Source organism: Sylvia atricapilla, chromosome 13 (genome assembly GCF_009819655.1).
Source record: "Sylvia atricapilla isolate bSylAtr1 chromosome 13, bSylAtr1.pri, whole genome shotgun sequence".
Lineage (NCBI taxonomy): Eukaryota > Metazoa > Chordata > Aves > Passeriformes > Sylviidae > Sylvia > Sylvia atricapilla.
This window is the reverse complement of record NC_089152.1, coordinates 18,218,140-18,240,468: the sequence shown is the minus strand read 5'-3', so window position 1 is coordinate 18,240,468 and position 22,329 is coordinate 18,218,140. Positions and strand designations below refer to the sequence as shown.

Below are 22,329 nucleotides of genomic sequence, written 5' to 3'. Positions count from 1 at the left end.
AAGCACTTTTTCATTCATTTCATCCAAGCACCACTTCAGCTGGGAAGGATTCTAACACTGCTCATCTTCCCCCCAGTTTTTCACTCCAAGGAGTGCATGGCCCCTGTTCTCTGCTCCCACATGGTCAGGGGTATTTCGGGATTTGGTTCCTCCCTTGGGGCTCCTTCCCTTGCCAAGCCAGAATCCTGCAGAGCAGCAGCTGGGTGATGCTCGTCCAGAAGCTCCCCACCAGGACTGTGCCATAAAATTGAAGAGAGCAGGGTAATTGCCCTGCTTTTCATGAACTGTCCAGCCCCTGGCCCTGCCCCGTGTGGGTGGCAGCTCCCAGGGAGTGTGTCAGTGACACATGCAGAGCCCTGTCCCTGCTGAGCTGCTGGTGATGGTATCTCTGCCATTTGCTCATCCAGTATTTATGAGGGAGAAGCCAGGAATCAGGGAAGGCCTCGTCAGGGGGAACATTCTGCCGTTGGTGACAGCTGGAAAGAGAAAGTGAGAGATGTGATCTGAAAACAGAAACACCAGAGTTCTCCTGGCTCCCTTCTGAGCCACGGGCCTGCAGTGCCACAGTGTTCCCTGCCGTGGAATGAAGGCAGTAACCACCTCACAGGTACCAGCTGCAGTTCAGTGTCCCCTCGAGGAGCCCTGAGCCACCCCACTGAGCTGTGACACCCTCACACCTCCCTGCAGGGTGCCCTTGGGCTGGGGGACACTGTGCTCACCCTGTTAGAGGCAGAGCTCAGAGCCAGGGTGGGACATTCCCATCCTTATCTCAGCTCATCAGTCTGGGATGTAGCCCGTGGGTCATGAGCAGAGTGAGGTGGGATCCTGGTTTCTCTGCAGGTCCGATTCCTGCGGCTCTGGAGAGAGGCAGGAATTTGGGGAGGGTGTTTCTGAGGTTGGGACCCAGCCAGGATGGGGCATCAAGGAGGAATCAGGGTCCTTGCGTGTGTCAATGGACTTGGAGCAGGAGGAGGCTGGTCTGAGGGGAGATCTGGAGGTCAGGGGTGAGCTGAAGGTGGCTGAAGCCAGCAGAGCCTTGGAACAGCTGGAGTCTGCCCCAGGATCACCTGAGCTCTGCTCCAGAGGGTGAACTCTGGGAGAGCCTCTCTCTGTGCTGGCACTGACAAGAGCTCAAACAAGCAGCAGCAGCTCTTCCTTGTAACCACGGCAGAGAAACACTGAGGATAATGTCCCTTCAAGTAACTGACAAGCTTGCTTTTCCTCAAGTCCCTGGAGAGGCCAGAGAGCAGTTAAGACGCAGCAGCTGTGTTTGTTTTTTTCTTCATTTATATATTTTTTTCGCCCAGCAAAGTGCCGGTTGTTAATTCCTCTTGATTTGCTCAGTGCAGCCCAGTTTGGAGAGGCCGTCCCTGGAATAGGGCTGATTAGCCTCCTCTCCAGTGTGCATCACCCAAACAGCCGCTAATCACACTTTATCCCAACTGTGTGCCTCTTGCTGAGGCTGCAGGGAATTAGGCTGGAATTGTGCAGTTAATTACACAAACTTGGGGCAGCCAAAGTCCAGAGGCTTCTGTCAGGCCCTGTGCCCAGCTGGATGTTCCTCTGGTGGCTTGGAGCAGATGAGTGCACTGCTGAATTCTGGGTGTCGTGTGAGCCCAGCACTTCCCTCTCCCTGGGTCTTCCCGTGTCCCTGCCCCGTGCTGGAGCACCCATGGGAGGTGCAAAGTGGAGCCAGCACCTTCCTCTCTGTTCCCATCTACTCTTGCAGGCACAGGAAAGATGACAAGAGCTGTCCTTTGCATACAGGTAGAGAGAGGAGAAAAAACATCATGATCCAAGTGAAAAAGCCGTGATCCAGGGTGTCCATTCCTTGTCCAGTGTTCCTCCCCACAGGAATGGGGCTGAGCCTTGTTCCTCTGTACTCCCTCCCGAGGTCTGTTCCCTGCCAGCAGTCAGACATCCCACCAGGAGTGTCTTCAGCTGATAAATCACCTCAGGCTTGTGGGAAGGACAGATAAGAACTTCCACTTTAGCTCTCTTCCCCCCAGACTTGAAAGACACGTTGGTATTTTGTGTTGAGCGTGAGGCAGAGCCAGTCCAGCTCTGGAATGGGAGAGTGATGCAGGAGGGGAGGGCAGCAGGAGAAGGAAGAGCTGGGGAAGGCCCGTGGCATCTCCCAACCTGTCCTGGCATGGCACTGTTTGATCTTTAGGGGCTGTTGTCATGTATTCCAAGCAGCAATATCTGTCAGGTTTTTTGGGCTGTCCATCCAGCAGTTCACCCCACGATGTGGTGGGAAGAGTGCAGCTACACTCCAGGGAATTGGAGAGATCCTCCCTGGATCTCCTCTCATGTCCCATGGCAGTCCCATTGCTGGACATGAGGGACAAGCACACGAGGATGATGCTTCTCATGCATGGATTTTTTTGCCCCTTTCCTTTTCCTCTTCAAGGTCACTTGGCAGGGAAGGAAGAACACAGCCCACTTTGGGAAGATGGAAAAAACCCTTCAGTTCCATCCTGGCTGGCTGTGAGTGCTGGGAAGGCAGACAGTGAGGTCTGGGACCAGGCTGGAACATGTTCCTCTGGCCTTTAGCCTCTCCCTCCTCCCCTCCCTGAGCCACAGCACGCAGCAAACTCCTCCAGGAGCCCCTGCCTTTGGAAGGAGCCTTATCTCCGAGCACTCTCCCCTTATCTGCAGCCTTCAGCCTGGCCATGCTGCACAGAGTGCTGACTGGGGACCTGCAGCTGCTGGCAGCACTTCTCCTCTGCTGCTGGGAAGTGGGAGCTGGCTGGCCCCTGCTCCCAGCCTGTGTGCAGCTGCACAGCCAGGGCACAGGATCCCTGCTGCCTTTGGAGCTTCCCCAGCACTGCAGAAAATGGGCTGATGTGGGTCCCTTTGGCTGTCAGCGGCATCACAGAGCACGGACCTTAAACATCTCACCCCCTGCACAGCCAGGGCCTCCTGCACCATCCTGCATCCTCCTGCATCCTCCTGCTTTCTCCTACATCCTTTGCATCCTCCTGCATCCTTCTGCTTCCTCCTGCATCCTCCTGCTTTCTCCTGCATCCTCCTGCATCCTTCTGCATCCTCCTGCTTCCTCCTGAATCCTTCTGCTTCCTCCTGCATCCTCCTGCTTTCTCCTGCATCCTCCTGCTTCCTCCTGCATCCTCCAGCTTTCTCCTGCTTTCTCCTGCATCCTCCTGCATCCTTCTGCATCCTCCTGCAGCCTCCTGCATCCTCCGGCTTTCTCCTGCATCCTCCTGCATCCTCCTGCCTCCTGCCTCCTCCTGCTCCTGGGTGCCAGCACACCCCAGGCTCCAGGAGCAGAGGGGGAGCTCCCGAGGGTGACAGCGCTGGAGGGCTCTGAGGAACGGTTCCTCGGGATGGGCTGCTCCTCCAGCCTCCCTCCTCTGCAGGCTCTCCAGGCAGAGGGGAAGAGCTGCAGAGCCCAGCAGTTGACCCTGATCAGCGAATGTGGGATTGGGAAGGGAGAGGAGCCGGTGCTACAATCAGTGAAGCAGTGCCTGTTTTGATTAGCCAGCAATTTTTCTGGTCGTTTGGAGAACAAAATTTGCCTGCCTGTATTCCCTCGTGCTCCCTCCTTCCTGCGGGAGACATGAGCTGTTGGATACCACCCCAGAACTCCCTCTGCTCTTTGGGGAGTGGGGAGAAGCTGTTCTATGGCCGTGGGGAGAAGCTGTTCTATGGTTCTGTTTCCCCAGTGACTGAAGTGGAAAGCCCGAGCTCCAAGGGCTGGAGAATATTTTATCCCGGCAGGAGGGCTGGACATCAGCACCCCACACAGGAGCTTCTTCCTGCTGCCAGCTCTGCCCTGCAGCTGGTGCAGAGCTCGCCGTGCCTCCCTGCCAGCGCCCAGCCCCTTCCCGGGGCTGCTGCTTCCGCGCTCTGTGGAGCCGGGAAGGTGGGAAGGCTGCACCCCTGCGCCAGCTTCATTGACAGCTGGCACGGAGCAGGGATGTGCTGATGGATGGCAGGCAGCTGCCAGCTTCAGATGCCAGCACTGGCAGCGGAGAAGTGACGGGACACGGGGCCAGGAGCAGGCGGGGACAGAGGCTGGGACAGCCCCGTGAGAGCGGCTGGTGCCTGACTCCCGCTGGCAGCCCGGGAATGTGGCAGCCCCGGTGGATGCCTGTGAGGTGCCCCCCCAGCACTGTCCGAGTCCTTGGAGCCTCCTGGCAGAGGGACAGCAAAGCTGTGCCCTCCCCTGCTTCCTGCTGGGAGCCAGGTGTGCCAGCCTGAGGCTTCCCGGGATGGCCAGGAGACATCCTGCTGCTTCCTGGAGCCGTGGTCACTGCTGGGAGCAGGACATGCTGCTGAGCCCTCAGCACAGCCCTGCTGCAGGGGACAGCACGGACTGGCCACCCTCAGCTGTGTGCTGGCCCCTCCTGTCACTGCTGCCCTTCCCTTGGTGACTCTGCCTGTCACTGCTGCCCTTCCCCTGGCGACTCTGCCAGGTCACTGCTCTGAGTCACAGCCAGGGCGTGCGGGTTGGGCAGATCCAGCCACAGCTGCCCACAGGAGCCTCCTGTGCTCCCCAGCAGCTCTGATTCCTGGTGCCCTAAATATGTGGGCTCCTGCCTTTCCTTCAGCAAGGTGATGCTGCTTGTCATGGAATCATGGAATTCCAGACCGGTTTGGGTTGGAAGGGACCTTAAAGCCCATCCAGTTCCACCCCCTGCCTTGGGCAGGGACACCTCCCACTCTCCAGGCTGCTCCAAGCCCTGTCCAGCCTGGCCTTGGGCACTGCCAGGGGTGGGGCAAAGACCCTTCCAGTCAGTTTTTTCCTTGAGGTTCAGTTTAGGGTTTTCTCTGATTGCATCCTAATACATTCTGCTCCTTCTCATCCCTCATGTTCCTCAGCCCTTCCCTCCTCACCTCCCTTTCACCATCCAGCAGACCTGAAGAAGAGACAATCACCAAATTCTTTGTGTTGTCAGAAGTCCACGATCTCTGGAGCACAGCTGGGATCCAGAATGAAATCCTGATGGTCAGATCATCTCTTGTCTCTGTGCTAGGGAGTTACAAAGCTCAGCTTCAAACACCAATCGCTCATTAAACATTTGAACACCACTCAGCTTGAGAGTCCTGCTGGTTTAGGGAGATCCAGACCAATAACTGGGATATCAGACATCTGTTCCTGACTCCATTTGCAGTCTTCCCATTGGGGGCTGTGCAATTTTGTCCCTCGGATTATTTTGTTTACTGCCCTTGAGAGTGCCCACACTCATCCATGTGCTTCTGAGCAAATTCCCTGGAGGAAGTCACCAGTTCCTAGGTGGTCATGAAGAGAAACTTCACTGAATCCCCAGGTCCCACCCACCATGGACTCTAAACTCTGGAATATGCTGGTGCTGTGAATCCAGGTTTTGTGGAAGGAGGCAAATTCTTCCATTCTGTGAGATTTCAAGGGTATGGGACACAGAGCTGGGATCTCAGGGTTCTGAGCCCTAAACTTCAGGGCAGACTCACATCTGGGGTCTCCCATCCAGGCCTGGAAATCTGTAGAGGTCAAATTTAGTGCCCTGCATTTTCCTCAGCCCATGCACAGTTTAACCTTGGTTTTCTGATGTTCAGAGCCTTCACAGGCTGCTGAGAAACGCTGAAGTTCTGGCTTTTGGAAGAGCCCAACTTGCTCACCCCGTGTTGCTCTGGCAGAACTCCAGTCCTGGTTCCATTTGTGGAGGGCCATAAGTACAAAGGAAGAACTTGGTGGTGTTATTTGAAACAGGAAATCATTGAGTGCCAGAGCTTTCCCAAAGGAGTGTTTAATCTTGCCTGAGAGGTGTCCCTCGTGCCCTGCTGCTTCCCTTGTCCCATAGGGTGCAGCTGCTCCCATTTCTTGCCCTGCCAAAGCTTTCTGGGGTCAGCGATTCATTCATTCATAACCATCTGGCACTGAATTATAATTCCACCTTGGCTCGGAGTGCTCTTGGAAAAGACACCCATTATGGGAAATGCAAAGCCCTGGAGCACTGCACTGGTGCCTTCTCCATCCCTCTTCCAGCAGGGCTTGCTCTCAGGGGCACAGGTCTCCAGCCCTGCTGCAGTCTGACCGCTCCAGTAGGACTTTTTTGGGGAAGAAAAGGCAGTGTCAGCCTTCCTCAATTCCTGCTGTGGGTCTGACCCTCCCGGTTTGTGTGTGATCTGCACTGTGTCAGTACAAACCCAGACATGGGGCAGCCCACAGCCTTCATGGAATTATGGAATCACAGAATACTTGGGTTGGACAGGACCTTAAACATCATCCAGGTCCAACCCCTCTCCATGGGCAGGACACCTGCACTCCCGTGGTGAATGGACCGAGTGCTTTCCTTTAGCACAGCTCTCATTCACGGGTCTGGAGAGGTCAGCACTGAGGCTGACAGCAGCCAGGAGCCATTCCCTGAGCCCTCCCAAATAGATCCAGGGCTGCTGCTGTGACCAGTGCTGCAGCCAGGAGCCATTCCCTGGGACCCTGAGCCCTCCCAAATAGATCCAGGGCTGCTGCTGTGACCAGTGCAGGCAGTGCCAGGGCCGGAATGGGGTGTGCTGCACATCCCCGGGGCTCAGTGGAGCCCTTTGCTGTGTTCCAGGGCAGATGCAGCCATGTGGGCACAGCCTGTCCCCCCAAAATGTCTGTGAGTGAACCCCAGAGGTGCTGAGGGGGTAGGCTGGGTCAGGGGGCTGTAAGGAATGATCAGTGCTGCCATCCTTGGGGACTTCATTCCCCCATGGCATTTCTCAGTACTGCTACCATCTTTTTTTTTTTTTTTTTTCTGATGGGGGACAAACTTTCCTGCGGCTGCCCTGGGGGTTCACACCAATAAAATACTTTCTGCTCACGTGGTGCAGCCAGAAGAGAAGGTTGGATCAGAATTATGAATTAAACAGGCTTGAAGTTGGAGAATGATCCATGCCCTAGAGGGCATGGCAGGCCAGGTGCAGCGAGCAGGTTTTGAATGCCCACAGGACTGAGTTTCCTCTAAAATGAACAAGAACCAAGCAGAGTAAACACGAGTACACAAAGCTGCTCCATTTGTGTTTTGTAGTGGAGCTTCTCTATAGAAGCTGCTTCTCTATAACTTCTTCCCTTCTGCTCCTCTGCTGGAGGGGATGAAAAGAGAACAGGGATTGAGGGAGCACAGGGTGGAGAGAGACACTAAAAATAATATCAATGGCCATTGTAGGTTACCTGAGTCTAAAAATATTCCAATTTTAGTTACTTGGGCTACTTCTACACCAGAGAGTAAAGCGGATTCAGAGAAATCTGATGCAAACAACCTGGAAGAAAGGAAAAGCTTGGCATTCTTTCCTTTAAAGGGAAGAGATAAAAAGAGAAAAAAAAACCAAAAACAACCAAACTGTAAAGTAGTAAGCTAGAAAAAGATGAGTTCTGTATTAATTTTTCCTGCTATATTCAGCAAAGATAGGGGCAGCCAATGAAACTGAAGAGGCAGCAAATTCCAAAAGCAGTCCAGGAAATGCTCCTTGAGGCAGCAGCTCTTCAGCCATGGGAGCTCCTTCCACAGGGAGCCCCTTCCAGGGACACTTTGGGGGATCCTGGGAGCTCCTTCCAAGGACATTTAGGGGTTTGATTCCAAAGCACTTCCTGCAGCTTGGGCTTTTTTGGGGGTGTGAGCCGTAGGTTTGGGATGGAGCTGTAGGTTTGGGATGGAGCTGTAGGTTTGGGATGGAGCTGTAGGTTCAGGATGGAGCTGTAGGTTTGGGATGGAGCTGTAGGTACAGGATGGAGCTGTAGGTTCAGAATGGAGCTGTAGGTTTGGGATGGAGCTGTAGGTTCGGGATGGAGCTGTAGGTTCGGGATGGAGCTGTAGGTTTGGGATGGAGCTGTAGGTTTGGGAAGGAGCTGTAGGTTTGGGATGGAGCTGTAGGTTTGGGATGGAGCTGTAGGTTTGGGATGGAGCTGTAGGTTCGGGATGGAGCAGTAGGTTCAGGATGGAGCTGTAGGTTCAGAATGGAGCTGTAGGTTTGGGATGGAGCTGTAGGTTCAGGATAAAGCTGTAGGTTCAGGATGGAGCTGTAGGTTTGGGATGGAGCTGTAGGTTCGGGATGGAGCTGTAGGTTTGGGAAGGAGCTGTAGGTTTGGGATGGAGCTGTAGGTTCAGGATGGAGCTGTAGGTTTGGGATGGAGCTGTAGGTTCGGGATGGAGCTGTAGGTTCAGGATGGAGCTGTAGGTTTGGGATGGAGCTGTAGGTTCAGGATGGAGCTGTAGGTTTGGGATGGAGCTGTAGGTTCGGGATGGAGCTGTAGGTTTGGGATGGAGCTGTAGGTTCAGGATGGAGCTGTAGGTTCGGGATGGAGCTGTTGATTTGGGAGGACACTGTAGGTTCAGGTGGGATGTATAGCTTTGCTACCAGCACAAGGTGGCCCAGCTGGAAGAGGAGCTCAAGGACAGAAATGCTGGGAATTTGGAGGGGACTCTGCCCTCTCCCAGTCCTGGCTCTGAGGCACAGCTGCAGTCACAGGGATGGTTTCTAACCCCTGAACTCTGCCTGACCCTACAACACCCCTGCCCAGCTGTTCCTGTGCTGTCTGTGTGATCGCTGGGATCTCGGTGTGTTACACCCCTCAGAGATCTCCTCCTTTTCCCTGGCTGTGCCTCCTGGGTTTCCTGCCCTGATAGCTGTCATCAGGCAGCATTTCCTGTTGCATTTCTAATTAAAATGGCAGCCTTTGGGGACTCTCTTCCTGCCCAGCATATATTAATGGAGGGGTTCGAATATTTTAGGCAGAGTTTAAATACTGCTTTTCAATGTCTTTGTTCTCCCCGAGTACATTTTTTATATAATCTATGAAATCTATGTACAACCACAGCAAGAATTAATCCCTCATACTTTCATAAATATCATCGAGGCTGCTTCTTAGTTAAAAACCAGTTTTCCCTGCCCTAGATTCGTCAAGAAAATAAAGAATTCACCCAGCACTTCCCCCTTTGCTCTCCTGCTGGGATTGGAGCAGCCTCGGGTGTGCATCCCAAGGTTATGGGAGGCGCAGCTTCTCAGGATTCTCTTTCCTGGTGCTGTTCCCATGGGATTTGTCCCCTCTCAGGTGCAGCAGGAAAAGGTTGCATTGCTGTTGTTGCCCCAGCAGAGTGAGAGGACATTTGTGTCCCTGTCCTGGGACGTGTGACACTGCATTAAAATACATTTCTGTCAGTCTGGGCAGGGAAATTGTCACTGCTGAGGTCCCCCGAGATGGTTCAATCCTTGCTGGGTGTTCTCTGGCAGAGCAGGAAAAACCCAGCACTGACAAAGCCATTGGAGTTTGTGCTCCCTGTGCTCACAGCCAGCTCTTCCCAATCCCTCCAGGGCTGCAGCCAAGGATTCTGTCCCTGGGGTGGGCAGTGCCCCAGCCTTTCTTCTGCCCTCCCTGAAATGCAGGGAAAGCAGAGAGTGCCCAGAGTGGATCCCCTGTGACAGCCAGGCCGTGGTGCTGAGCATCACCTGCTTCCCTGAGCTGTGCCCACGCTCTGCCCCGTGCCACAGGAAACATTCCCAGCTCCAGGCCTGCCAGGAGCTTCCTCCTGCACCCTCCAGCCCCTGCCAGGAGCTTCCTTCCTCCTGCCCCTTCCAGCCCCTGCCAGGAGCTTCCTTCCTCCTGCACCCTCCAGTCCCTGCCAGGAGCCTCCTTCCTCCTGCACCTTCCAGCCCCTGCCGGCATCCCAGGAGCCCAGGCTGGAAGTTGTTCCTGGTTGCCGTGGTTGTAATGGGATTAGAGAGCAGGATTGAGTTAGGTGAGAGCTCTCAGTGTCCCTGCAGAGCACGGAGCATCCTGTGCCAGGCTGTGCCAGGCGGGAGCAGCCACAGCTCCTGCTCTGGGACGGAAAATAATCGAATGGAACCCCAGGGATGGGCCAGGGCCTCTCCTGCCCACGCTGCCCCAGCACAGAGAACCTTTCACAGACAAACAGACTCCCCAAACTCCTTTTGAGGAGTGCATTTTTGGCTCTTTTCTTCCCCTGTGCTCTACAGTAACCCAGACTTGGTTAGCAGAGGGATCACAAGTGTGTGCTTTGCTGTCTTGATTGAAATGCAGGTAGCATTAAAGAAATAATGGTAATTGATCAAGAGCAAACTGCAGGAGTTCTTTGGTTCTTCAGCAAGTTTGCAGTTCCAGGGCAGGACTCTAATGAGTTCATATTCAGTCTCAGCTGTTAATCACATGGATCTCTAGGGATCAAGCTTGGATTTTAAAAAATCTGTTCTGAATTTTAAACAAAAAAAAAAATCAGGTAGGACTGAAAAGAATGAGGAAACAAAGGTCACTGCTGATTTTGTTCTGAAATTGGGCAGGAGAACTGTTCTACAGGCAGTCAGAACTTTGAGAAGACAATTCCCTTTCTCATTTAGGAGTCTGTGCTGTCGATGTGACTGTGTCTCTGCCGTGTCCTGTGGTGTGTTTATGGATACAAACAGAGCTGGCAGTCCCTGATTCCCAGGTCAGGCTCTGGCACAGGGACAGGGAGGCACCTGGGGCACACCAGACCTTCACTGGATCCGCTCTCAAATGTGCAGAGGGAGCATCAGACAAGCTCCAAGACAACAGCTCTAAAACAAGAAGTGATTTAATTTACTGGTGTTGAACTTCTACCTCCTGATCAGGGACCTTCAGACTGTGCTGAAGCTGTCACTTCATGGAATCAAACAGCTTCCAAAGAGCCTGGCACTGCCCAGCTTTGGGAGCTGGGAGGAAAAGGGTTGGGATCTCCTTCCTTGGCACAGCTTTGGAATGTCCTTACTGAAACAGTAAGGGGACAAGGCTGCCCTGCCCTGGGCACTGGCACTGCCTGAGCAGGGGACAGGGGACAAGGCTGCCCTGCCCTGGGCACTGGCACTGCCTGAGCAGGGGACAGGGGACAAGGCTGCCCTGGGCACTGGCACAGCCTGAGCAGGGGACAGGGGACAAGGCTGCCCTGCCCTGGGCACTGGCACAGCCTGAGTGAGGGACAGGGGACAAGGCTGCCCTGCCCTGGGCACTGGCACTGCCTGAGCAGGGGACAGGGGACAAGGCTGCCCTGGGCACTGGCACTGCCTGAGCAGGGGACAGGGGACAAGGCTGGCCCTGCCCTGGGCACTGGCACAGCCTGAGCAGGGGACAGGGGACAAGGCTGCCCTGCCCTGGGCACTGGCACTGCCTGAGCAGGGGACAGGGGACAAGGCTGGCCTGCCCTGGGCACTGGCACAGCCTGAGCAGGGGACAGGGGACAAGGCTGCCCTGCCCTGGGCACTGGCACAGCCTGAGCAGGGGACAGGGGACAAGGCTGCCCTGCCCTGGGCACTGGCACTGCCTGAGTGAGGGACAAGGCTGCCCTGCCCTGGGCACTGGCACAGCCTGAGCAGGGGACAGGGGACAAGGCTGCCCTGCCCTGGGCACTGGCACAGCCTGAGCAGGGGACAGGGGACAAGGCTGCCCTGCCCTGGGCACTGGCACTGCCTGAGCAGGGGACAGGGGACAAGGCTGCCCTGCCCTGGGCACTGGCACAGCCTGAGCAGGGGACAGGGGACAAGGCTGCCCTGCCCTGGGCACTGGCACTGCCTGAGTGAGGGACAAGGCTGCCCTGCCCTGGGCACTGGCACAGCCTGAGCAGGGGACAGGGGACAAGGCTGCCCTGCCCTGGGCACTGGCACAGCCTGAGCAGGGGACAGGGGACAAGGCTGCCCTGCCCTGGGCACTGGCACAGCCTGAGCAGGGGACAGGGGACAAGGCTGCCCTGCCCTGGGCACTGGCACAGCCTGAGCAGGGGACAGGGGACAAGGTTGGCCCTGCCCTGGGCACTGGCACAGCCTGAGTGAGGGACAAGGCTGCCCTGCCCTGGGCACTGGCACAGCCTGAGCAGGGGACAGGGGACAAGGCTGCCCTGGGCACTGGCACAGCCTGAGCAGGGGACAGGGGACAAGGCTGTCCCTGGGCACTGGCACTGCCTGAGCAGGGGACAGGGGACAAGGCTGGCCTGCCCTGGGCACTGGCACAGCCTGAGCAGGGGACAGGGGACAAGGCTGGCCTGCCCTGGGCACTGGCACAGCCTGAGCAGGGGACAGGGGACAAGGCTGCCCTGCCCTGGGCACTGGCACTGCCTGAGTGAGGGACAAGGCTGCCCTGCCCTGGGCACTGGCACAGCCTGAGCAGGGGACAGGGGACAAGGCTGCCCTGCCCTGGGCACTGGCACTGCCTGAGCAGGGGACAGGGGACAAGGCTGGCCTGCCCTGGGCACTGGCACAGCCTGAGCAGGGGACAGGGGACAAGGCTGCCCTGCCCTGGGCACTGGCACAGCCTGAGCAGGGGACAGGGGACAAGGCTGCCCTGGGCACTGGCACAGCCTGAGCAGGGGACAGGGGACAAGGCTGGCCCTGCCCTGGGCACTGGCACAGCCTGAGTGAGGGACAGGGGACAAGGCTGGCCTGCCCTGGGCACTGGCACTGCCTGAGCAGGGGACAGGGGACAAGGCTGCCCTGGGCACTGGCACAGCCTGAGCAGGGGACAGGGGACAAGGCTGGCCTGCCCTGGGCACTGGCACAGCCTGAGCAGGGGACAGGGGACAAGGCTGGCCCTGCCCTGGGCACTGGCACAGCCTGAGCAGGGGACAGGGGACAAGGCTGCCCTGCCCTGGGCACTGGCACTGCCTGAGCAGGGGACAGGGGACAAGGCTGCCCTGCCCTGGGCACTGGCACAGCCTGAGTGAGGGACAGGGGACAAAGCTGGCCCTGCCCTGGGCACTGGCACTGCCTGAGCAGGGGACAGGGCACAAGGCTGGCCTGCCCTGGGCACTGGCACAGCCTGAGCAGGGGACAGGGGACAAGGCTGCCCTGGGCACTGGCACAGCCTGAGTGAGGGACAAGGGACAAGGCTGTCCCTGGGCACTGGCACAGCCTGAGCAGGGGACAGGGGACAAGGCTGCCCTGGGCACTGGCACAGCCTGAGCAGGGGACAGGGGACAAGGCTGCCCTGCCCTGGGCACTGGCACAGCCTGAGCAGGGGACAGGGGACAAGGCTGCCCTGCCCTGGGCACTGGCACAGCCTGAGCAGGGGACAGGGGACAAGGCTGGCCCTGCCCTGGCACTGGCACAGCCTGAGCAGGGGACAGGGGACAAGGCTGGCCCTGCCCTGGGCACTGGCACAGCCTGAGCAGGGGACAGGGGACAAGGCTGGCCTGCCCTGGGCACTGGCACTGCCTGAGCAGGGGACAGGGGACAAGGCTGGCCTGCCCTGGGCACTGGCACAGCCTGAGCAGGGGACAGGGGACAAGGCTGGCCCTGCCCTGGGCACTGGCACAGCCTGAGCAGGGGACAGGGGACAAGGCTGGCCTGCCCTGGGCACTGGCACTGCCTGAGCAGGGGACAGGGGACAAGGCTGGCCTGCCCTGGGCACTGGCACAGCCTGAGCAGGGGACAGGGGACAAGGCTGGCCCTGCCCTGGGCACTGGCACAGCCTGAGCAGGGGACAGGGGACAAGGCTGGCCTGCCCTGGGCACTGGCACAGCCTGAGCAGTGCCAGCAGTGTTTCCTGGGTGCTGCTCCAGGCCTGCACTGTCAGCCTGGGAGCTCAGATCCCAGGCTGTTTCCCCACTTAGCCCAGGCAGGTTTTGCTCAGAGCACAGCAGACCCTCCTGGCAGAGGCTGCAGCCCCTGGGTCAGGCATCCATCCCCTGCCCATGCTGCTGTTGCAGGGACAATCCTGCCCTGAGCCAGCACGGACCTGGGACCACCCTGCACCTCTCCGTGCCCCTTCTGGGGCCATTCCCAGACCTGCAAGCCCCAGTTTCCAACCACCTGTGTGTCTCGTCCCTTTCTCAGGGATTTAAAGCTCCTTTCCCCTCAGATAGTCCTTTCCTGAGCACATCTATGTATAGCTCCTGAGCGAGGCAGACCTTTTGTCTGATGACTCTGGTCATTCTTAAACGTCCAAAAAAGCCCGTGACCTATTTCCAGCAGTGATTCATTGCAAGCCTCTCAGAAGGACTACAATTCCCAAAGATGCAGATAAGAGCCCCGAGAGATTAGAGGCAGCCTGAGCAGGTAAGATATCTAATTCCCCTTGAGAAAGAGACACCCAACCTATTTACAGCTCCGGGGGCTTGTTTTCCTTCCCTTTTCCAAACTGTACTGAGAGAACCTGTGGAAAACCTGAGCTGCTGGGGGCGTGTGGGAAACACAAACCCCATGGAAAAACAAAGGAGAGCTTCCTCCGAAGTCACAGAGCTGCTGGAAAAAGCCCTGGCCCCAGCGCTTGTGTTGCTGTTCCTGGAGGTGACAATGCCACCAGCTCCTGTCGCTGCTGTCTCACACCCAGGGCGCTCTCACACTCGCTTTCGTGGTGGCACAACCCAACCCCAAATGTGTTTTCCTGCAGGTTTAAAGGGAACCGTGCAGCAAAGACAGTCGTTTGAGTTGTGCTAGAAAATATTTTTAAAAGTCTGTGTCACGTTGCCGTGGTGACAAAAGTTCTTAAAATGATGAAGATTAAAGTCTAGGCTAGGAATGGTGGCATGGGGAGAGGAAGGGGGGCTGCTGTCATGACAACCTCAACTCCGAGAATGCAAGAGGCAAAACACACGGTTGTGGCAGGATCTTTGGGGTTTATATATATCCATAAACATCTGCCAACCATGCCGGCCTTCTCAGTGCTAATTTGTCCTGCTATTTCACCTTGCTCTGCTGTAAATATTTTCCAATAGACGCAGGTCTCAGAGGGAAATGGCAAGAAAATGCTATTTTCCCCCTCCTTCCCTTTTGCACAGGCTTTGTGCTGTTCCCTGAGCTCCTACCTGGGGAAGAACTTCCAGTGGCCAGGAGCAAGCTGCCTGGGAAGAGTTCAATCATCTCTTTAATGATTTAAAGAGGTGGTGGAGGCTTGCACGGTCCCTTACAGAGCTTTCCAGCCCGGGCTGTGGCAGGAGCCCTGCCCGAGCTGCCCTGCCTGCACACACACACTCGGGTCCCTGAGCAGCAGATCGGAGCTGCCAGCCCGAGGTTTGGCTGAAAACTTTCCCCTCGCCTTCCAGCGCAGGAAGCTTTTCCCTGTTCCGTGCCCTGTCGGCCCCTCCGGAGTAGCTGCTCCTTGGAGATTGGGAACACGGCGGCTGGATGGCAGCACAGCCCCCCGAGACGGGCAGAGGAGAAGCGCCAGGGCAGCACAAAGCTGCTTTGGTTGTCTTTGGAGTGTAAAATGTGCTCGGCTCTCTCTGCTAACAGCTGGGGCTGGGAGCGCTCCCTCCGCCCGCCGGGGGCTGCCCTTCCTTGCCCCGGTGAGTCACGGCGGCAGCAGCAGCTCTGCTGACTCTGCTCGTGGCAGCCGCTGCAAAGCAAGCACAAAAACACAATCAACCCCAAACTCTTGCCTTCGTCTACAACTTGATCTTGCGGCCGTGGCTGTCGGTGCTGGCACAGCAGAAAGCGGGCGAGGCTCAGCCCCGGCCCGTGCCGGAGAGCGCACACAGCCTGCAGATGTAGCTGTGCTCCACAGCCCATCCCAGCTGCGGCCCAGCTGCCGTGCTGCTCCCAGCCCTGCCCGAACAGGCTGGATCCCAGCTGGATCCTCTGCCAGGCGCGCCGGGATGGGCACAGCCAGAGCTGTGGGACACAGCCAGCCCTGCTCCTTCCAAAGGGATCCATCCTGCTTCTTGAGTGCCAATAAACCCAGCTGTGTTCCCAGAGCTGTGGGACACAGCCAGCCCTGCTCCTTCCAAAGGGATCCATCCTGCTTCTTGAGTGCCAATAAACCCTGCTGTGTTCCCAGAGCTGTGGGGCACAGTGCTGCTCCTTCCAAAGGGATCCTGTTTCCCAAGATAAACTCAACTGTGTTCCCAGAGCTCTGACCCCGCTGCTCCTTCCAAAGGGATCCATCCCACTTCCCAAGGTGTCAATAAACCCAACTGTGTTACTTTACCTGATTCTTCTTCTTCTTCTGCCCCAGCTCAGCCGTTCTGCAGCAACAGTTGCCTTGGAAATTTCTATCCAAATTGCCTTGGAGTTTCACAAATTGCCTTGGAGTTTCTATCTTTGTATAATTTAATGGCTATAAGAGCATTTTGTCTGTTCTTCCAAAGAAAAAGTGTGTAAAATTACGTCCATTCTCCCTAAAGAGCAAAACCTGAGGAGTTGCTCAGGACAGGAAACCTCCTGGAGTCAAACTGGATTATATTTTGAGGTAGCTTAAGCATGACATCACTGTGAGAATAAATAGGAAATTGGGGAGGATGAGGAAGAAGCAAGGAGTGGGGAATGATGCATGCCCCACAGAAGGACCAGCTGAGCTGTTGCTTTGCCTTGCTGTAACACCATGTGTGCCAGCGGGGTGGGTTCACTCCTGGATGGAATTCCTGGGGGAGCTGACCTTTCCCTGCCAGCTCTGATGGCTGTGTGTCCTCAGAGTGGCTCAGGGCTGCTCTGTGTGCCCTGTGTGTGCTCAGGGATCTCTGTGTGCCCTGTGTGTGCTCAGGGATCTCTGTGTGCCCTGTGTGTGCTCAGGGATCTCTGTGTGCCCTGTGTGTGCTCAGGGATCTCTGTGTGCCCTGTGTGTGCTCAGGGATCTCTGTGTGTCCTGTGTGTGCTCAGGGATCTCTGTGTGCCCTGTGTGTGCTCAGGGATCTCTGTGTGCCCTGTGTGTGCTCAGGGATCTCTGTGTGCCCTGTGTGTGCTCAGGGATCTCTGTGTGCCCTGTGTGTGCTCAGGGATCTCTGTGTGCCCTGTGTGTGCTCAGGGATCTCTGTGTGCCCTGTGTGTGCTCAGGGATCTCTGTGTGTCCTGTGTGTGCTCAGGGATCTCTGTGTGCCCTGTGTGTGCTCAGGGATCTCTGTGTGCCCTGTGTGTGCTCAGGGATCTCTGTGTGTCCTGTGTGTGCTCAGGGATCTCTGTGTGCGCAGGGCTCTCTGTGTGCCCTGTGTGTGCTCAGGGATCTCTGTGTGCCCTGTGTGTGCTCAGGGATCTCTGTGTGTCCTGTGTGTGCTCAGGGATCTCTGTGTGCCCTGTGTGTGCTCAGGGATCTCTGTGTGCCCTGTGTGTGCTCAGGGATCTCTGTGTGTCCTGTGTGTGCTCAGGGATCTCTGTGTGCCCTGTGTGTGCTCAGGGATCTCTGTGTGCCCTGTGTGTGCTCAGGGATCTCTGTGTGCCCTGTGTGTGCTCAGGGATCTCTGTGTGCCCTGTGTGTGCTCAGGGATCTCTGTGTGCCCTGTGTGTGCTCAGGGATCTCTGTGTGCCCTGTGTGTGCTCAGGGATCTCTGTGTGCCCTGTGTGTGCTCAGGGATCTCTGTGTGCCCTGTGTGTGCTCAGGGATCTCTGTGTGCCCTGTGTGTGCTCAGGGATCTCTGTGTGCCCTGTGTGTGCTCAGGGATCTCTGTGTGCCCTGTGTGTGCTCAGGGATCTCTGTGTGCCCTGTGTGTGCTCAGGGATCTCTGTGTGCCCTGTGTGTGCTCAGGGATCTCTGTGTGCCCTGTGTGTGCTCAGGGATCTCTGTGTGCCCTGTGTGTGCTCAGGGATCTCTGTGTGCCCTGTGTGTGCTCAGGGGTCTCTGTGTGCCCTGTGTGTGCTCAGGGATCTCTGTGTGTCCTGTGTGTGCTCAGGGATCTCTGTGTGTTCAGGGATCTCTGTGTGCCCTGTGTGTGCTCTGCTCTGTGTGCCCTGTGTGTGCTCTGCTCTGTGTGTCCTGTGTGTGCTCAGGGATCTCTGTGTGCCCTGTGTGTGCTCAGGGATCTCTGTGTGCTCAGGGATCTCCGTGTGCCCTGTGTGTGCTCTGCTCTGTGTGCCCTGTGTGTGCTCAGGGATCTCTGTGTGCCCTGTGTGTGCTCAGGGATCTCTGTGTGCCTGTTTCTAACTCTTTGTGCCTGTTCCTGGGCTCCCGTGCCTCGGTGCTCTGTGTGTGCCCAGGCAGGTTTGTTCTCCTGGAAAAGCCCACCCTGCCAGTCCTGTGTTCTTTGTCTCTCCTCGCTGCAGCCTCCCAGGATGTGTCTGCACATCAGGGCTCCCAAACCCTTCCCCGATGTGGGTTGTGTCAGTCAGGGCTCACCCTGGGTGTAGAGAAGGTGACATTTGCCACAAGAACTGGCCCTGATCCCCAAATCGCCCAAAGCACTGTTTTTTCAGTGAGCTGCTTTCACTTTGCACGTTGGCTGCAATGAGCTCCTTGTCCAGGCTGGTCTTGGGTCTAAACAGGATGAGTGGTTTAGGGTGATCCAGAGCCAAAGCTGCTGCAGGACCTCAGCACAGGCATCCTCAGTAATCGGGCTAAACTGGATTTTAGGCTCAGCAAAGCTCTTTGCAGCACCCACCTATCCCAGTCTATCGGGAGATTAACACTGAGGTTTGAAAAGGCAGCTAATGCTTCTGTGAGGAAAATGCATCTCTACCTCTGTTATCTTCAAAAGCCAAGGAGAGAAAGGCACACTGAAAGACATGTCAACTTTCTTCCCCACAGCCCACAAATACTCTTCTTAAATGTAAGTAAACACATTTTTCCTCACAGCAGAACAACCTTAAGTCTGACCCTGGAGCACTCACAACAGCGTATGAGACTGTTTTGATTCCCTTTTGAGATTTGTATTTCCTTCTCAGGTCTGTGGGTTTTTTAAGCCAAAACCAAAGAGTAAAATTCTCTGCTTTCTATTAAGCTGGAGCAGTGTCACAGCTCCTTGATTATCCCCAGGGGATTTATCACAGTTGTATATTAACCATGGTGTGGGCACAGACACCAGCACTGGCTGGGGACCAGCAGGATGTGGAGTTACAGAATTCCTGCCACGTTGGCACTGAAGGGTAACAAGCAGTTTCAGTGCTTTCCTGTGGAGCAGAATCTGTTCAGGAGCCCCATGGATGGCAGCTCGCCCTGCCTCAGACAGGATCATCAGGGTGCCCATGCATCAGAGCCCCAGAGCCCCAGGAGAGCCCCTTGCTTCCAGGCACAGCACCTCCAGGGTGTGACATTCCAGGCTCATCCCTCCAGAGCAGGGATGTGCAGTCAGATCCCAGCCCAGATGTGCCAGCAGAGCTGGGGACAGGGGCTGTGCCCAGGGCTGGGCCTGGCAGGGTGTGCCTGGAGCAGCTGCTGCCCTGCCCAGAGCTGCCCAGGGTGTCCCCATGGACAGGACAGTGCCAGGGCCCCAGCCAGAGCAGAGGGATTGTGGTGGCTCCAGCCAGCACACAGGGATTGTGGTGGCCCCAGCCAGAGCAGAGGGATTGTGGTGGCCCCAGCTGGAGCTGAGGGATTGTGGTGGCTCCAGTTGGAGCAGAGGGATTATGGTGGCCCCAGCCAGCACACAGGGATTGTGGTGGCTCCAGGCAGCACACAGGGATTGTGGTGGCCCCAGCCAGAGCAGAGGGATTGTGGTGGCCCCAGCCAGAGCAGAGGGATTGTGGTGGCTCCAGCCAGAGCAGAGGGATTGTGGTGGCTCCAGCCAGAGCAGAGGGATTGTGGTGGCTCCAGTTGGAGCAGAGGGATTGTGGTGGCCCCAGCCAGCACACAGGGATTGTGGTGGCTCCAGGCAGCACACAGGGATTGTGGTGGCTCCAGCCAGCACACAGGGATTGTGGTGGCTCCAGTTGGAGCAGAGGGATTGTGGTGGCCCCAGCCAGCACACAGGAATTGTGGTGGCTCCAGCCAGCACACAGGGATTGTGGTGGCCATGGTTTGAACAGTACTCAAGCCTTGTGCCAACACAGAGCAGCACTCCTAATCAAACACACAGCCTTGATTGGAGGCACTGCCAGAGCCAGGCCCCACTTCTCCAAGGTGTCCTTGATTCCCTCCAGCTCAGGTGCTGAGGCTGGAGGAATGCTGCTGCAGACTAGGATGGAGGAAGGCTGCACAGTTATTTGGGGCTGACAGGACTTCAGATTCCTTCTGATAGGATCCCAAAACTCATTCTGTATAAGTGGAATTTCCAAGATGGAGCTCTTACATAACACAAAAATCACTTTTTGAGAGAAGTTTTGGTCCTCCCACTTTCCCAGGCTCTTTTCCATAAGAATTGCAAGGTGTCCTCTGGCTGGAAGGACAGCACTGATTTTGTAGCAGGGATGCTGAAGCCAGAGCTTGTTTTGGTCTGTCCAAAACCAGGGCTGTTAATTCTGTCCAAGAATATCCTGTAAATGTGAATCCATGCACGGCTCTTCTCCTGGCTCCTGTTTCTCAGTGCAGGCTGCAGAAAGGCAGGAAGCACAGGCAGTGCTGGGGTGGAAGGAGCTGTGATGCTCTGGGACCCAGCCTGGGTTATGTTACAGCAGGGCTCAAAGTGCCCAGTGCTCCTGATGGAAACCAGAGAGGTTGCAGTTCCCACTCACGTTCCTGTGCTCGTGCATGGAGCAGCTCTTCTGGAATGTTCCTGGCCCTCCTCTCCCTGGTGAGCCAAGGAGGTGCTGGAGGGCACTGCAACACCCTCCAGCACATTTGTGGATCTGGATTCCCTGCCACACCAGCGCCTCTTGGCAGGAGGAGTGGAAGGTGTTTGTTCCCAGCCCTTCACAGTTATCCCTGTGTGCTGCACCAGGACTGCTTCCTGCTTTTCTCTTGCATGGGAATGCAAATGTATTCCAAGGAATGGGCAGGAGCTGGCAGCTCCTGAGACGTTTGGAGCTGGAGCTGTCTCACCTGCAGCTCAGACACTTGCAGTTCATAATCACAATTTCTCCTGGGAACCCCTGAGCCTTGGTGCAGCTCCTTCTCAGTGCCCCAGCCCAGGTGTGTCCCCTTCAAGGGGGTCTGTTCCCACCCAGTGTTACAGTCCAGATCCCAGGTGCAGAGCAGGAGCTGAATCCACCTTCTCCTCTCCCTGCGCGCACCAAATGATGGCTCCCTGCCCTCCCCTGACTGGGATAGATCCCAACCCTCTCTCAGAAGCTCCACATCCATCACCTGGTCCCTGAGCCATCCATGCCCTCGGGCTCTCCGCTGCCTGCTTTTCATCTATCACAGGGAGGAAGGCACTTCCTCAATCTGACAGGGCTTCTCCCTGCCCCTGGCTGGAGTTCCCTGGGTTACAGCAGGGCTGGAGCTCTTTGAAAAACACCCGGGAGGTGTGAGAGGAAAAGTCATTAGCACAGAAAAACCCTGGTGGCAGCAAAGAAAGATCCTTCTGCAAACTGCTGCTCCAGCTTCATTAAAAGCACAGCCCCGGGCTCTCATTCCAACAGGATGGATTGGCTCCGGGTTATCTAAATGAGAATGATCATTTCTGCAGGGGGAGGAAAAAAGAGGAAACCAGGAGGAATTATTCTGTGTGAATTATGTGCTCAGCTTTCATACTGACCTATTGAGTCAGCAGCAAGAGCTGGATTTCCTAGAACAGCCTTTCATGCTGCATTTTGGAGATATTCCTCTTTTCAGCCCTGAAAGATCACTCCAATGGCCTTTCTCACACTGGCAGTGTGGATGCAGGGAAATAATGGAGTTAGCAGCAGTTACCCAAATCATTCATCCTTCTGGATTCCAGCATCCTTCGTGCTCCCTCCTGGCACGGGTTGGGCATGTGGGCATCACTGTGGGTGTGTGACCCTGAGGTGGGGACGGCCGGTGTGGAAACAGGCATTCCAGCTGGACAGCCAGCTCCAACAGCAGCAATTCCAGCTGGAGAAGGGGGATTCCTTTGCCTGGTAACAAAAGTGTTCTGCTGTTTTAGCTGTTGAGCTGCCTTCCTGTGGGGTGAGAGGCCAATCTCTGGTGTGGGCAGTGGGCGGTGCTGGGAGGAGCAGGATTATCCCTGTTGGAGCAGCCAGGAGGTGTAGGGATTTGGCCACACATCTCACAGCCTGGCCCCTGTGTCACAAACCTCCCTGACACTCGTGTCCCTCGGAAGGTGCTCCCCTGGATCAGGAGTTGTGTTGTTCCTGCCCTGTAAGAAAGTTGTGTTTGCAGCTGTGTTTTCCATGGGAGGAAAACCTGCCCCCTCTGCCGTGGTTCTCTTTTCCTTGCCCACCTGGGCAGGGGTGTAGCAGCAGAATACAAGGACCACAGGGAAAGAGATGAATCAGATCCTCTTCCAGAAGCCTCTGCTGAGTTGGAGGCCGTTCCTTGTTGGGTTTGAGACGTGCAGAGACTGCAGCTGACATCCAGTACAAAGGCAGCTGTCACCATGGGTCACTGTGGAACACGTATCCAGCAAGAACAGAAATCAAAGAAGGGCATTGCAGCTAAAAGATGGAATGATAGAGTTGATTCCTGAGGAGTGGCTAATGGTCCAGAAATATTTGCTTATTTTATAGAAGGAGTTATGGAGCTTTTAATGGTAAATTAGAAGGCAAAGTCACAGGGCGGGGGGTGGGGGGTGACTGATGTTTAATTGGTATTTTGGTTTTTAAGCTGGTTCTCAGCTGGTTCTGCCCACACAGTGCCTGACCTGAGCTGGTGCACTTTTCTGTCCC

The 22,329-nt window shown here is 56.2% G+C and overlaps 1 protein-coding gene and 1 long non-coding RNA gene across 2 annotated transcripts in view; both read left to right on the top strand.

Annotated features, from left to right (window-relative positions):
• Nucleotides 1-22,329, top strand: part of HCN4 (hyperpolarization activated cyclic nucleotide gated potassium channel 4) — a 99,860-nt gene that overhangs the window by 41,005 nt on the left and 36,526 nt on the right. The window lies entirely within an intron of this gene.
• On the top strand, nt 115-5,055 carry LOC136366803 (uncharacterized). The gene is made up of 2 exons (XR_010744587.1): nt 115-607; nt 4,846-5,055. It is a non-coding gene; the product is annotated as an uncharacterized lncRNA (long non-coding RNA).